Raw genomic sequence first — 16,109 nt, forward strand, 5'->3', positions numbered from 1 at the left:
AAAACCTGCTGTTGTCTCTCCATGCCACTATCTTTCCTCCTGTCTCTGCCATCAACTCCTCTCCACAAATGAACCTCGAAGTCCAAAAGATGTGATCCACTGTGGCTCTTATTTCTTGATGGTCATGAGATCCTCTCTTTCTGCTTTTCACATAGCTTCTTTTAAATCTAGTGGGATGGTAAAACTACTAACTCCTGAGTTAGAGACTTACTTAAACACCTTATTTTAATGGCCCCACTCAGTCATCATGGGAGTCACAATGAATATGGCTAGAAGTGTTGTATTAAGTAAATTCACTGTACCACAGGTTGATAGGTGGAGATTTTTAGGGACGGGATATAGAATGAGAATAGCAAAATGTGATGTTGACTGTGTTAGTAGTGAGTATGACCTGGTGGGCACTTCAGCCAATGATGTCAGAGAAAATGTAATTAGAACTTTATTAATATAATGTTATTGATTTTTTTTAACTTAAATATAAAAGCTACAGAAATAAAAAAGCATTACAACGTGAGTATAAAACCAGTGTAAGAATGGTATTGAAATTTTATAACTTTCCATTATATTCTTTTATCTTAAATTAACTTGTGTATGAATAGGCTCTCTTTGTTTATGGTCATTTCTGAGCAGTTAATCTCTTACTATTCTGGTGTGGTGCTATGGGTTATTGTGCTGGACTGCAATTTGAGAAGCTATCAATTCTAAAGAGATACACTTCATAACAATCCCTATGGATTATAGTAACAGGTTGTTGTTGTTAAGTGCCGTTGAGGTGGTTCCAACTCATAGTGACCCTTTATAGGGTTTCCAAGGAGCGATTGGTGAGCTTGAATCACTGACCTTGTAGTCCAGCACATTATCCCACAGCGTCACCCAAGCACATATATGACTAATATGGATGTATATTCTGAAGTTGATTCTAATTTAAGTTTAAATTATGGACAAGAAATAAACCTTTAATGCTATACTGACTTGCCTGATCATAAAGATTGTAGTATTTATTAAGGAGGCCAGAAGTATGGCATCCTTAATAATGAAATTTCCCTATAGTTTTGTCTACAGTTCTAATAAAAAGGCAATGTTCTTCAGTTAGCATGTTAATTTTTTTTGTTGCAGATTTCCAAAATGTAACCCAGTGGACAAATTGGCAAGGGTTAACGTTTTTCAGAAGGGTTGAGATCTTACTGGAATAATTCATTCATTTTAAAGATATTAAAAACATGATAGAACACATTAAATACTGAACATTAGTAATTTTGCCACAAGTAGAACAAATACTTGTGGCAAAATGAAACATGAGGAAATTACTTTTCAAAACAATAAATTTTGATCTCAGAGACAAGTAGAAAGTAATACAGGAAAGCTATAAATAAATAAATAATAAATAATAAATAATAAATAAATAAATAATCCAAACAATACTACCTTGTTACCACTGCCGTCATCAGAAAACCGATGTAAATTATTGTCAATATACAAATCTTTAAATTTTTAAATAAAAATGCAAACAATATTCCGTATCTGTGCCTGTCAATTTTACCTTAACTTTCCCAGAATAATTACCAATTTATTTTAGCCTGACCCCAATAATTTCTTAAACACAACTACTTAGTGAAGGTTAACAGTGAAAATTTTAAATCTTATTCTACTCTAATACTGGATATTAGAGGATAAGATAAATGACTGTTGTCTTTTATCATTTTATCCTACAGTCTATCTCAGAGTAAGTTACTTTACTTCCTTATAAGTCAAAGCTGAAAAACTAAAAATTTTATTAGAAAAATGATTTAAAAGATTTGATTTGCAATTTCTGTGGAAGAGATTGATAAAATGGTAAACTAAAAGTCAAATTGAAATTCAAGCAACACAAGATTTCTTTAGAGTATAGAACATTTCTTCTCCCTTGGCCAAAACTTATGTTACCCTTTAAACGCTCAATGTCTCAATATTTTTCTCATAATCCCTCTTAACTGTCTTCCCTCAAAATGATACCTACTTTAAAATGAATTAGACATTCTAAGCAATCTTCTAATATGTCCATCCATATCATTAAGTGGATGACTATCACTGTATCTCTAATATACCTTTTTAATTGTAAATTTCTTTGACAATGTTAAAATTTAAATTTTTAAATATAAATTTGAGACATGCCCTTTGAAACTTGTGTCCAATTAAATGAGTGATCATGAAATGAGAAAATTTAGAAACCCTTAAAGGAATAAAATCACATTAAAATGTATTGGTCATTTACTTTTTTCCTTCATAAACAGGCTATTGTGAATTGAATTAGTATTATCCAATAAGAAAGACAAAAAATTAGATTATCTGGTTTTCTAATATTTTCAGTGATTTTGATGTTTTTCATTAAGATATAGGGAACATTCTAAGAAATGCTGTATGAATTGGTTTTCCAGTTTTCAAATTATTGCCTAATATGTATCATATTTTATAATATAATGGGATATTAGAATGAATTGAACTACACAAAATGTATGGTACATCTTTAAATTTAAACATCAGGATGTACCATTTATCAACTGAAGAACATCTTTATTGCTTTTGGTTTTGAGTAATCATGAATGAAAATGCTTCTGTGTGAACAAAATTTAAGCACTGGACTGCAACGTCAGTTTGAATCACAAGGTTGATGGTTCAAACTCATCAAACTTCTTCAGAAATCCTGTATAGACCTGATGGCACTTGACAACAACAGATATTTTAAGGAATGTCAGGAAGAACTCAAAGATAAACATAAAGTAGAGAGGATAGCTTAAAAGGTTATGGCTACTTTTTGGAATTTTAATGGAGTAAACAATAGAAACCACTTGTCTGTCTGTCTGTCTGTCTATTGTGTTGCTGAGATGCTAAAAGGTATGCCACAGGTATTCTAAATACCAGTAGGGTCACCCATGATGCTCAGGTTTTAGTAGATCTCCCAGACTAAGACAGACTAGGAAGACTAGGAATAGAAGCAGAACATTGTCAGATATAGTGCCAGCAAATGAGAACAATATGAATAGTACTTTAGCACTGTCAGATAAAATACTAGAGATATGCCTCTCAGATTAGAAGGTACTTAAAATACCACTGGTGAATAGCCACCTTCACAAAATGGAGTTGAACATAATGACATGAAAGGAACAAAGCTTGTGGGACCTTCATTTGCTGATGGCCAAAATGTGGAGAAATAACTGCAAACAGCCATTAAAATTTACATCATGGACTGTATGATTTATGAATCCAGAAAAATTGGAAGATATAAAAAATGAAATGGAATGCATAAATATTGATATCTTAAACACTAGTGAGTTAAAATGGACTGGTATCAGTCATATTGACTCCAGAAATCATACAGTTTATTATTACAAGAATATCAAGTTGAAGATGGCATTGCAGTTGTAGTCAAAAAGAACACTGCAAGATCTATGTAGAAATACAGTGCTGTCTGTGATAGAATATACATATACCTACAAGGAAAATTCTGGTGTGGTGCTGTTGAATAAGCTCTGGACTTCTAATAACAGGGTTGTCAGTTCAAAACCACTAGAAGCTCCTTGGAAACACTAAACAGGGTCCCTTTGAGTCAGAACAGACTGGACAGCATTTAACAGCAACAATAATATCCATTAATATCACTGTTTATTAAACTTTAGGTACCAACCACTGTTGTCAGTGATAATAAAATTGAATAATTCTACCAACTTCTTCAGTCAGAAATCAATGAAGTATACAATCCAGATGCACTGTTAATTACTGGTGATAGGGATGTAAAAGTTGGAAATGAGAAAGGATCAGTAGTAGAAAAACATGACCTTAGTGATAAAAATGATACTGCAGCTCACATGCTAGTATTTTTCAAGACCATAGACTTATACATTGTAAATACCTTTTTTCAACAACACGAAAGATGACTATACACATAGAACTCACCAGATAGAAAACAATTGACTCATATTGACTACATCTGTGGGAAGTGTAAGTGGAGAAGCTCAATATTATCAGCTAGGGCAAAGCCAGAGGCAGACTGTGGAAAAGACTACCAATTGCTTGAATGCAAGTAAAATGACTTAAAATACTTACTAATGATGGTGAAAGCCATACAGCCTTCAGTATGGATTGCACTAAAAATAATGAAAACAAATATTCTTATAACTAGATCAATAATATCATGATGACAAAGAAAAGATTGAAATTATTACAATATCTCATTTTGCCTGGATCCATAATCAATACTCATGGAAGCAGCAGTCAAGAATTCAAACAACATATTGCATTAGGTAAATCTGCTGCAAAACACCTCCATAAGTGTTAAAGTATATAGATGTCAGTTTTAGGACTAACGTGTGCCTGACCCAAACCATGATATTTTCAATTGCCTAATATACATATGAAAGTTGGACAATGAATAAGGAAGACCACAGAAGAACTGATGCATTTGGATTATGGTGTTGGCAAAGAATATTAAAAATATCATGATCTGCCAAATCTGTGTTGGAAGAAATGCAGCCAGAATGCTCCTTAGAATACAGGCTGGTGAGAATTCATCTCTCATACTTCAGACATGTTATCAATCTCTGGAATGTGACATAATGCTTGGTAAAGTGGAGGATCAGTGGACAATGACCTCCAATGACATGGACTAACACACTGGTAGCAGCAACAGGCTCAAGTGTAATCATTGTGAGGATGGTGTAGGATCAGGCAGTGTTTCATTCTGTTGTGCACCATGTTGCTATGGATCGGAACCAACTCAAAGGCACCTAACAACAATCTTGGTAGATTTTCTCAGACACATAAGACAATCACAGAGGCTCATTAGAAAGAGATTTTCAGAAAATTTAAAACTTCAATGGTGAAAAAAAGGGTCAGGAAACTTGTGCAAAGGAACTTTTTCCCATCAAAGTTGCAAAAATAATGTGAGTAGGACCAATTTATACTCCCACAACTGTATCCACTCCGTAGTTGGGTTCAATAATCCACTGCAGTGGTCAAACAGAATGTAGACACCATACGAATACTTATAGAGATTATTAAGGAAGTTAACAGGTTACAATTTGGGATAAGAAATACTCAGGATACAATTATTCCTGCCAGTTGCTGATAAGTGCCCATATGACTCACCACTCCACTCAGTCTGAAGACCCTCAGTTCTAGCTCTGTGGGTCAGGAAACCTAGCTCCCCAGCTTAAGTTCCTGGAGGCACCCCAATCAACAAGCAAGCTTCCTAACCAAAGCTACTCAGCCTTACTGACTCCGTGGGCTGGGTAGTGGCCATCTCGTGCTCTGATTCTTGGTTCTGCTACTGTTCCTTGGCCACCCCTTCAGTGTCACAGCCTTCAGTGCCTGGCTTGAGGAGGTTCAATACACAAGGGTCTCAGGGTCCAAATGACAAGCTCCACTTGTGGTTGTGAAATCCCCCTCCTGCTTTTCAGATGGCTCATTTTAAACCTATGCTAGAGTTTCATGTTTTTATCATGAACTCTGCTAACATCTACAGCTGAATCCAGAAGATACACCAGTATCTTCTCTCACCTCTTCTTACCCAGATCTAGCAGGGTGGAAATGTTGTTTCGTGGGAGTTATAGACTATCACTAGATGAGACATTAGATAATTCACTACATAACAATGACAATGCACCTGCTTATTCTTTAAGGGATGTCCCCCAATAATTTCATAATCCCATTCACCCTCCAGCTGGATCTTTTCCCTTTAGACTTCTTTTTGATCCCCAAATCAAAGAATATTGCAGAAGAACGTGATTTGAATCCCTTAAGGATGTCAAATCTTCTGTTTGAACATGGTGTAAATCAACAAGCGCATAATACTTCAGAGAATTGTTAGAGAGATGGAAACACCATCTTCAGAACTGTATAGACCTACATGAAGGACCTATTGAGAAACAATAGCTTCACATTTTGATATTTTTCTTGAATAAATGTTTCCATGATTTCTTAGCAATACTTTTTTATTTATCCTCATATATACTTACTAAAATATTCAGACTCACAATTTTAAGTTAAGTGGATTTACCTTGCTTTTGCCATCGTGCCTGTTTCCACAGAAACAGAAGCTGGCACACATAAGCTGTATGTTTATAATTTTGATATTTCAGCTGTGCTTGTCAGGTAGATGATGGAAATGCCATTTTTCAAAGGAGCACCTGCAGTTTTTTGGTTCCAACACGTTAGAAATATATAACATTTCACTCCTGAAAAAGTTTTAGTTCATAATTTTTCTGTATAAGTCATAACTATCTTTTAAAGGCTTAATTACTCTAGGTCTAGTTTAGAAAATGACTTTTTAAATGCAATAACTGATTTAAGATAACTTAGAATTATAATGGTTTACAGGGCTCTCAGTCACAATGAAGATAATTATCATGCTAATTTGCCATAGGTTAGACACCTACTGGAGGAAAATTATGTCCAAAGCCGATTTTTTTTTTTTGCTTCCAGATACAAAATTTCTATTATAGGAGGTTATTTCGCTTTGTCTGTAAATTCATATTTCTAGGAGGAATTCATATTTATTTTCATGGCAAATTCCACCTGGGTACTCCTTCAAGTAGCCAATTATTATCAATATGTTTTGGATTCTTGATCACAAAAGTAAGATTACTAAATATGCTAAATGTATTTCTATAAGAGATCAGTGAGATTGTGATAAAGTGCTAATGCTTTCTTGGGCATAAAACACAATGAATTACTTTATTAAGATTATAATAATCATTTCCTGCCCTTAAACCATTTTAAATGTTTTCTAGTGCCTAAATATTACCAAAGGAGCTCTGGTAGTGTAGGGGGTTACAAGTTGGGCTATTAATTCCAAGGTCAGCAGTTTGAATTTACTAGTCACTCCACAGTAGAAAGATGAGGCTTTCCGCTCCTGTAAAGATTTACAGCCTTGGAAACATGATACAGGATTGCTATGAGTCAGAATTGATGTTGCAGTCCACAGCCTTATCCTGCAGTACCACACCAGACTCCAATCTAGCCTGAATTCCTGTCATTGATAATATTTGCTTAGCGTTATTTTAAATACAGTTCCCCAACATTCATCTACCACCACCCCATTACCAAATATTATCAATAACAGAAACAGAAGTCAAAGTGATAGATGTCCTGTGGTTAATAAAAATAATTCTCAAAATAAAGTTTTAAAATTGCATTTTTTAGTTCAAGAAAGTATGAACACCAGAATAAAACTAATAAAACCTTTAAAACAGCCTTAATTTTATGAAAAGGTCTCAAGTGACTTGAACTGAAAGAGTTCATAGATCAGGCCAATACTCCAACATGTAAAAGGCACTCAAAACCTATCAACTTATTTCTAAGACACACTAAGTCAAAACAGCCTAATCAACTGACACTAATGTGCTGTGGCTGTTTTTTAATGGCAACTTACTTGCTAAGGGCAAGTAATCAATATTCAGTTCAATAGAACGTATTGAACAACTGCTGCATGCAGGAAATCATCAGAATGTGGAAAAACAGTAAGTAATTTAAGGGAAAATAGCATTAATTGATAACAACCCCAGAAGTCTACTTCTGAAAATGATTCATCCTAGGTCACGTTAACAATCTACATTTTAAAAAACATGCTCAAATGTATGATGGTGTGGAAACCTCAAATTATATTTTGGCTTTAAAGTTCTTCATTCTACTAAAAGAATGCAATGGCTTTGTTATGTAAAGATAGTCTGTTTATTAGGTAAAAATTTAAAACACTTATAATACAAATTGGTAGTAATAATTAAAATGAAAACTACCCATACACCATAATCAAATAGTTCCAATTGTGGAATTCATATTTACAGAAATATTTTCTAATATTAGTGTAGTTATCACTTCTTATATTTAAAAAATGAATAACTTAATGTTGGGGAACTGTATTTAAATAATGTTAAAACTATATGTTCAAAATATTATATGGTGTTATGGATGGCATTTTGTCCCCAGAAAGATGTGTTGAAGTTTCTAATTTCTGACACTTGTAAACTTCAGTTTGTTTTGAAAATAAATTCTATGAAGATATAATCAGTTAACAGAAAGTCATACTGGATTGGAGTCCTGTTGTGGCACTGCAGGATAATGCTGTGTACCACAAGATCAGTTTGAGCTGCAAAGTCAACAGTTCAAACCTACCAGCTGCTTCTCAGAAACCCTATACAGGATTGCTAAGAGTTGGAACCGACTGGTTGGCACTTAAACAACAACTATCTAATCTGAGTAGTGTCTTTATAAAATGAGAAAAGAGAGACTGAAAAATGAATTACTGGGTTGATATGCTTTGCACACAGATCCTCTACAACAAAGATAATGGAGACTAAACCAAACAGATACAAATAATAATCTTGGAACCATTAGCTTCAGAGGAAATATTAGAGAAGTGGATTAAATGCTCACTGGGAGGAGAAACTAAGGAGGGTTGGTGAAGGAGAGAAAAAATTGGTGACTAGGCCCCTGGCCAGATGCAGCACAATTATTTTGAACTTTTCATGTAGTTTTAAGACAGATGGTTGTCTGGCATTGCAGATTCATTCTGTCAACTATTGACTAGAAAGGAGACAGAAACCATTGCCATAAAGCCTACATACAATCATAACCTCTGCAGCTCCATCCACTTGGAAAGTCAATACCAACTGTTACACAATTTGATCACTGCTAAACAACACCATACAAACAAAAACCCACTCTAACTTGAGCTACATGCACTTCCATTCTCTAATCACACCAATCAGTAGGCAGTTGGAGAGAGCCTAAAAATATCCCAGCATACAATCATCAATAAAATACATACATAATGATACCACAGTGTCTGGAAGATAACAGTTTCAGTTCACATGAAGGAACAAGAGAGAGTGGCTCAAACAAATGTCCAAGACAGAACTAGAAAATGTTTCTGAAGAAAAGGTAATGGACCTATCTGAGAATGAATTCATAAGTGTGATATTTCAATTAATTGAACAAAATATCTAAGAAAACAAGAAGAACACAGAGACAAAGTTAGAATAATTCTGGAAAACTCTACAAGAACAAACAGAACAAATAAATTAAAATTTTGAAGCAATACAAAACCTACAAATATAAATTCAAAAGGATTGGTATCAAGATTTCAAAAATGGGTAGTACATTGGAAGGGTAAAGGAGTGGATTTGAGTCAATGAAAGCCTGAATAACTGAACTTGAAGATAATTCTCTCAATACTATTATGCTAGAAGAACAAGCAGAAGAAAAGAGTAAAAGATCAAAAGAAAGTCTCAGATTTATGTGGCATAACATAAAGAGATATGACTATGTGTGATCAGAATTCCAGAACAGGAAGAACACAATAAAAAGCACAGGAACATGGTAAAGAGATATAGGATGAAAATTTCCATCAACATCAAGAAAGATAAGATAGGCAATCAAGAATCTGAACAAACCCAAAACAGGATAGACTCCAAAAGAAAATCACAAATGCATATCACAATGAAACGCTTCAAAAAAAAAAAGTCAAGGAATGCATCCTGAGAGCAGCTTGGGAAAAACACAAAGTTGTTTACGAAGGAGAACCAAAAAGACAAATCTCTGATTTCTCAGCAGAAACAATGCAGGCAAGATAGCAATGGAATGACATATAGAAAGCTCTGAAAGAAAATCATTGCTAACCACTAATCATATATCCAGTAAACTCAACCTGAAAATAAGATGGCAAAATTAGGACATTCCAGACAAACAGAAATGAAAGGAATTTGTAATACTCAAATTCTTATTATTTGATTATTACTATTTTCTTTGTAATAATCAAATGTAATAACTTTATTTAAAAAAATACTAAACAATGTTCTTTGGACTGAGTACCAACAGCAGAATACAACCTGAGATTAACATACATGACAATACCAACCAAAACTCAATTCAGATATAGACATAGTCAAAGTAACACAAAACTACAAGATGGAAATTAGGGAACCAGAGACATCAATTTGTAATGAAAACAACTACAGAGCAAAAACTAGGAATAGAGTATATGAAGAACTTTCAAAAAATGAGCAAGTCAAGTATATTTAAAGAAAAACAAACTGTTCAAAACCAGAGAATAAATTTATAAACTATAGGGTAACCTCAAAAATTGAACCTTTGGGTCAAAGTAAAAAGGAAAATCAAATCAATTTAGCAAACATTAAACAATAGTAATGAAGAAAATGAAAAGAAAACCTATAAACAAAAATCAACTCAGAATAGAAAATTATATGTACCAAGCAAGACAAGCAGTACCACACATTAAAAAAAATTAAAAACCATAAAATGACAGCAATAATTTCACATCTATCAATAATTTCACTGAATGTAAGTGGATTAAATGTACCAGTGTAGAAATACAGAGTAGCAGAATGGATAATACAAGTTCCTTCAATATGCTGTCTACAAAAGACACACGTTACACATAAAGACAAAATAGATAAAAAATGAAAGGATGGGGACAATCCATTATGCTAATAACAATCAAAAAAGAGCAGGAGTGGCAATATTAATCTCTGATAAAAAAAAGATTTTATGGAAGAACCAGCACAGGAGATAAAAAAAAGAACATTATATTGTGATTAAATGTTTAATTGAACATTAGGATCAAACCATAATAAGTATCTATACTCCCAGTAAAAGAGCATCAAAATACTTAAATACTAACAGGATTCAAGAAAGAAATAGACAACTCTACAATAATAGTTGTTGTTGTTAAGTGCTGTGGAATTCATTCCAGTGCATAGTGAATCTGTATAGGGTTTCCAAGGAGCAATTGATGGGTTTGAACGACTGACCTTGTGGTTAGCAGTCCAGTAGTTATCCTACAGCACCACACCAGGAGTCTAATAAAAGGAGGAGATTTTAATATACCACTTTTCATGAAGGCCAGAACAACTATAGAAAAACCCAACAAAAACATATTAAACTACACAACACTGGGTTATTGTGACTGAGTGGAGCCAGGCAGCAGGAGGCTTCCCACATTAACTATGTACTTCAATATGCTTCTGAAGGCATCCCCATCAAAAGATGACGATTGCTCCATCTTCAGTTGGCGCTGGTGTTAGGACATCTGCACATCCCACACCACTGTAACAGCTTGCTGGCAAAATTCAAAAAACTTATTGTGCCCGGGAAGATTTAGCACTTTTAGGGAACTTTGCACCAAAGAGAGTTAAAACTCTCTCAAGACTCTAGTCTGTGATGTTCATATTGTGAGAGGAGGCTTCAATGAGAATCTGAATTATACAGACAGAAAGTTGTGACTGCTAGACAGTTCAAAATTGATTTGACCCATAGACATCAAGCTATTCCATAGGGAGATATGGCTAGCTTACCCCTGTTGCAGAGGCAGTTTGATGTGGACATTCTTATCTCAGGACACACACACACAAGTTTGAAGCATTTGAGCATGAATATAAATTTTACATTAACTCAGGTACTGCCACTAGAGTATAGCCTTGGAAACAAACATTATCCCTTCATTTGTGTTGATGGATATCCAGGCTTCTACAGTTGTAACTTTTGTGTATCAGCTAATTGGACATGATGTCAAAGAAGAACAAATTGTATACAAAAAATCCTAAAGCCAGACCTGTCTTGATTTTTGCTTTTGATTTTTTCCATTTCCTTGTTTAGGTCATATAATTCAACACTTAAGGGTGCAAATTGTATTATTTTAATAATATTTTGCAGTAAAATTTAAGCACTGCTGTTAATACATAATTCAAGTAAGTTTCTTGTAAGAAAAATATTTTTTGTTTACAGTATGTGATTTCTATGAAAAATTGTCTGTCACAAAACAAATTATTTGCTGTTAAGTTTACCCTTTTAAATAACTGTCAAAGTTAATACTTGGAAAGTTATTATGAAAGTAGCACATGACGAAAAAAATTTAGATTTTTTTTGTGTGTATACTTTTCTTTTCTCCAGAAATAAATTGTCATCTTCCATTAAAGCAAAACAAAACAAAAAACTAAACAACACAACCAACCAATGTGATAACATGGGTATAGAGGGCACACAATACAACAACAGTACAATATACATTGTTTTCCGTGCATGTGGACCATTTTTCAGAATAGGCCATATGTTAGGTCACAAAGCAAATCTCAAAATAAATTATGTTAGGTTACAAAATAAATTTAAAACACATCAAAATATTGTAAAGCATATTCTCAGAGCAAAGCACTGTTGTTAAGTGCCGTTGAATCAGTTCCAACTCAAAGCAACTCTATATAGGATTTCTGAGGAGCAGCTGGTGGGTTTGGATTGCTGACCTTCTGGTTCACAGCCTACTGCTAATCATACAGTGCCATACCAGAAGTACACAACACTATTAAATTAAAAATCAATAATAGGAAAATCAAGGGAAAAGTACCAAATACATGGAAATCAATAACAGGGTCCTTAAAAGTTACAAAATGAGTAAAATATGAAGTAAAAAAAAAACATTGAAACAAGAATTAAAGGGTAATTTATACCAATAAATGCTCACTTTCAAAAACAAGGCTCAAATCAACACCTTAAACCCACATCTCCAGCAATTAGAAAAAAGAGCAGAAACATAAGCCTATAGACACCAAAATAAAATAAATAACAAAGGGTAGCATAAAAACAAGACAAAGAAAACAGAAAAAAAGTTGAAAAAGTCAACAAGAAGTTAATTCTTTGAATGTGTTAATAAAATTGACAAACCTCTGGCAAATCTAACAAAAGAAAAATGCAAATGCATATAACATGAATAAAAAAGTATTCAGGTGATGTTACAACAGAACCAAACTCAAAATTCTACTAAACAGTCATAGTAATAAAAAAAGCTAGTACTGGTATTACATAAGAGACATAGATCAATGGAACAGAATTGAGAACCCAGAAAGAAATCCATCCACATTTGCTCAGTTGATCTTTGACAAAGGACCAAAACATATTAAATTGGGAAGTGATAATCTTTTCAACAAATGGTGCTACCAAAACTGGAAATACATTTGCAGACAAATGAAGCAAGACCCACATCTCCCACAAAATAAAAAAATGAACTCAGCATGGATTAAAGAACTAAATGTAAAACCTAAAACTATGAAGTTCATCAATGGAAATATAGGGACAAATTTAGGTGTTCTGGTTCATGGTATAAATATGTTTTCAAACATAACTGAAAAAAAAAAAAACAAGGAAAGAGCAAAAGACATAATAGATGAATGGGAATTAGCACTTTTGTGCATTAAAGGATTTCACCAAAAGAAAAAATGAGAATGTACAGAATGGGGGCAAAAAATTGGCAATGACGTATCAGACAAGGGAAAACACCACATAACATGTAGGAACCTGGAAGACTTTGTTAGTGCTGTCGACCTTGGAGGAACTTATGCTGAGTGAAATTAGTTGATCAAAAGGGACAGATACTGTATGAGACTAGTACTATAAAAAGTCAAGAAGAGGTTTTCATTCTGTAACCAGCAGTCTCTGATGGTTACCAGGGATGTGAAGGGAGAATTAGTCAATGGGTAAAATGAAGGCACATGCTAATTTAGGTGATGGGGAAGCAGTTAAAAAAAAGGAAAAGAAAAGGGAGAAAACAAAGTAAATTGCTTTCTTCTTTTTTTTTTTTGTCTGTTTTTTGTTATTTCCATGTACTGTAAGGAAACAATGTATATTTATTTTCTCATTAAAAAATGAATGTATACATTATTCTCATTTGACATGTGAAGGTTAGGTTGCTACGGCAACATCTTCTGTGTTGTTATGACATGTTTAATATGGAATAGTCTGACCTTTTATTCCATCTTAATCATTTTATTTTCTCTAGTAATACGTCCTCTATACTGGTGAATTATTATACCCAGAAATGTTTTTGAATACTGCCTTGCACAATAATGTGAGTCTGAAAAAAATAAGTTGAATCCTTTGGCTCCCTAGAGGAAAAGTGATGAATGTATTTCAAGGAGAGACTGAGCAACTCTTTTGAATGTTGCTAAGAGTTCCAGTAAGATGGAAACTGAGAATTGATGATTACATTTCACATTGTTAAGGTGTGGCACAGTAAGATCAGTACTGGACTAGGAACCACAAGGTCAGCAGTTCAAACCTACCAGCTGTTCCTCGGTAACCTTATACAGGGTCTCTATGAATTGGAACTGACTTGACACGACATATTAACAACAACAAGGTAAACTTTGATCCTGATAAAAGCAGTTTCAGTAAATTGATTAAAATAAAAACCTTCTGGAAAGAGTGGAATGACTAAGAATATATACACATCAGATATTTTTCTTATAAAGGGAAAGTGAGATACAGTAGTTAAGGCAAGAATTAAAAAAAAAAAAAAAAAGAAAATTCACAATTAAGAATGACAAGAGATGTTTTACTCATAGGTACGAGGTCAACTTTTTCTATAAACAAAATTCTGTTACTGTAAGTAGATGCCATTGACTGACTCATAGTCATTCTAAGCACAACAGAAGAAAACATTGCCAGGTGCTGCGTCAGCCTCAAAATTGTTACACTTCGCTCTATGTTGCTGCCAGTGTGTCATTCCGTCTCATTGGGGTGTCTTCCTCTTTTTCACTGACCCTCCACTTTACCAAGCATATCGTTCTTCTCCAAGGACTGGTCCCTCGTTATAACATGTCTGTATGATAACACCAAGTCTCAACATCCTGGCTTCTATGGAAAATTCTAACTGTATATCTCACAACACAGACTTTTTTGTTATTTTGTTAGTACATAGCACATTTAATATTATTCTCCAACACCACAATTCAAATGCATTGATGTGTATATGGTCTTCCTATTTATTTTCCTACTTTCACATGCATATGAGGCAATTGAAAATGCTGTGGCTTTGTTAAGGAGTGTCTTAGTCATCAATCTGATATCTTCGATCTTTAAAATTTTAAAGAGTTCTTGTGCTGCATATTTGGCTATGCAATGTGTCCTTTAGTTCTTGATTGTTGCTTTCATGAATGTTGATTATGGATCCAAGCAAAATGAAGACTCTGACAATTCTAATTATGATGGCTTTTACTGGTCCTGTTGTGAGGATTTTTTCTTTCTTTTTCCTTTACATTGAGGCGTAACCCATACTGAAGGCTGTGGACTATGAATTTAAACAGTAGGTATCTTAAGTCCTCTTTGCTTTCAGGAAGCAAGTCTATATCATCTGCATATTGCAAGTTGTTAATGAGACTTCCTCAAATCTTAATGCCATGTTCTTCTTCATAAAATCCAGCTTCTCAGAGAGTATTTGCTCAGCACACAGATTGAATTGGTATGGTGAAAGACTACAACAATGACGAACACCTTTCTTGGTTTAAAAATATTTGTTGTTGTTAGGTTTTGATCAGGTGGTACTGACTCACAGTGACCTTAGGTACACAGAATAAAATACTGCCAGGTCCTGCGCCAGTCTCACAGTTGTTGCTACAATTGACTTGATTGTTGCTGCCACTGTGCCAATCTGTCTTTTTAGGGGTCTTCCTCTTTTTTGCTGATCTACCGCTTTACCAAGCATGAGTTCCTTCTCCAGGGACTAGCCCCTTCTGATAACAGGTCTGAAGTATGAGAGATGAAGTCTCACCTTCCTGGCTACTAAGCAACATTCTGGCTGTACTTCTTCAAACATAGATTGATTTGTTCTTTTGGCTGTCCATGGTACTTTTAAATATTCTCCTCAAACACCGTAACTCAAATGCATCAAATTTTTTATGTTCTTCTTTATATTTATCATTGTACAAATTTCGCATTCTTATGAGGTTATTAAAAATACCATGGCTTAAGTCAGGGGAACCTTAGTCCTTATATTGTCATCTTTGCTCTTGAACACTGTAAAGAGGTCTTGTGTACCAATTTGTCTACCACAATATGTTGTTTGATTTATTGACTGCTGCTTCCATGGGTGTTGATTGTTGATCTGAGCAAAATGAAGTCTTTGACAACTTCAATATTTTCTCCATTTATATGGATGTCATTTACTGGACCAGTGGTGAGGATTTTTGGTTTTTTTTTACATCGAGGTGCAACCCATACCAAAGACTGTCATCTTTGATCGTCCTCAGTTAGTATCTTATATCCTTGCTGCTTTTGGAAATCAAGGTTGTATC

At 34.1% G+C, this 16,109-nt stretch overlaps 1 pseudogene; it reads left to right on the forward strand.

The window, feature by feature from the left end:
• Positions 1–247: 247 nt before the first annotated feature.
• LOC102816037 lies at positions 248–11,557 on the forward strand (annotated as a pseudogene).
• Positions 11,558–16,109: the final 4,552 nt, after the last annotated feature.

The sequence above is a fragment of the Chrysochloris asiatica genome, unplaced genomic scaffold (genome assembly GCF_000296735.1).
Source record: "Chrysochloris asiatica unplaced genomic scaffold, ChrAsi1.0 scaffold00017, whole genome shotgun sequence".
Classification (NCBI taxonomy): domain Eukaryota; kingdom Metazoa; phylum Chordata; class Mammalia; order Afrosoricida; family Chrysochloridae; genus Chrysochloris; species Chrysochloris asiatica.